At 38.1% G+C, this 1,678-nt stretch overlaps 1 protein-coding gene across 1 annotated transcript in view; it reads left to right on the top strand.

Annotated features, from left to right (window-relative positions):
- Positions 1 to 879: 879 nt before the first annotated feature.
- The window catches only part of LOC110452460, a 13,183-nt gene continuing 12,384 nt past the window's right edge, over positions 880 to 1,678 (top strand). The window contains exon 1 of the mRNA XM_021501018.1: positions 880 to 973. The gene's annotated coding sequence lies outside the window, so the exon portion shown is untranslated. The remainder of the gene's footprint in view (positions 974 to 1,678) is intronic.

The raw sequence follows: 1,678 nt of genomic DNA, 5'->3' as shown, positions 1-1,678 counted from the left end.
AGATGGGTGCAATTAATTGAATGAATATATATGCTTAGTTGATGTATGGGATCATGTTTCACTCTAGAGAGTCAGGCCCAGGGGGTTAGTAAGGTTAAACAATCCCCTCTTTAAGAGATGAAATGGTCACTCTAAATTTGTACCCCCTGTTAAAACATACCACTCTGTACCGGTACCAGTTTCTTTATACAAAGGATCAGCTAACTGGAAACATAGTGTGTGTTGTACAGGGGATAACCGATGCAGACTAAACTACCTGGTCGCTTCAATACCTATACAATTTAATGGGTTCGCTTGCTTACATGTCGACATGAAATGTTACATGATATACTGATAACCGTATAAAGCGGAGGCGTATTTTCCGGTTACTTGACGTTTTTTTTTTTTACTGTTTTTAACAGCATCGTCGATTGCCCACGGCCGATTGCGCAACACTTAACGAAATTGATCGTAGGTAGCTGACGATGGTTTTAAGGAGGCGTGTGCACAGTCCCGACATGTGGTTTGGACAATGGTTCTTTAACTTATAAGGGGGTAATTCTAACTATATAGACTTTGTGAAAAAGAAAAATGGTATTTTTATATTTTCTCTTATATGTATTTACCAATAATCAGGTCACAGTGACTTTTACCTCTAGGCAGTACAATGAACTTCTTGACTGGGCTTTACAATTTCAAACCGTTCATGGCAAAACTTATCTTGATCAAACTCAAAACTACAGCATCATCAATCTTGATAAAATACCTAATTACAAAACAATTGTATTACTCATATCGGGCAAAAATATTTTATTTCACTGTATCACAATGACTGCATCTTTTCCTGGTTGACGAGCCCCTGTGTCAAAAAGATTTGCCGCTTATCTAGTTATCATTGGACCCCACTTACACGTTAGAGTCTGATCAGTATACACTTTACATTCAGATAAGTATCAGCAGGACGACAGCCACGCGCTCGTTGCTGGACCGGACTGTAAGTACATAGTAAAATCTGCTACACTTAACTACATGTAGATACTTATGTTTACTAACTAAAGACTTAAGTAAAAGGGAAACTGCTAAATAATTGTGGTTTATATAATCCGCATACAAGTGTTTGATGGCAGCCGATTCACTTCCGGGTTGTGTATATACGACACGAACGATAATCTGCATGCACTTTGATATGAGTATATGCTGGATACTATATCATCATAAAAAATACGTGTTACAATGAGCAAAGCTCATATATGCTACACACCATCCCATCTTTCTGCTTTTCTCAGTCATTTAAAATAACACGAAAGCGTCATTTACTGATATAGGTTTGAACAAAGCAATTGAAAAGGCACGGACGTTTTACCTAAACATTATTTTACTATAAGGGTGCAGTGTACGTTACAGGTAGAAGGATGTGTCTACATAACCAGGCGGTAATGACCTAGTTGTGTCGGCAAGGTATACATTATAGGCTCCAGTGAGCAGTTGACTTGAAATAACTTTTGCCTTATAAATACATGTACATTCCTTCTGTTGGTCGCCTCCAGCTCTCGAAAGATATACAGAAAGTGTTTATTAGTTAATTATACACCCGTGTATTGAATCAAAGGGACGTGGAAGTTAAAACTTGTATCATTGCAATCCTTGGACCTATCCTGATGCGTAGAGAGTATCAACTCTCGGTAAGAATTACCCCCCC

The sequence above is a fragment of the Mizuhopecten yessoensis genome, unplaced genomic scaffold, assembly GCF_002113885.1.
Source record: "Mizuhopecten yessoensis strain PY_sf001 unplaced genomic scaffold, ASM211388v2 scaffold753, whole genome shotgun sequence".
Classification (NCBI taxonomy): domain Eukaryota; kingdom Metazoa; phylum Mollusca; class Bivalvia; order Pectinida; family Pectinidae; genus Mizuhopecten; species Mizuhopecten yessoensis.
This window is presented reverse-complemented; position numbering and strand designations above follow the sequence as displayed.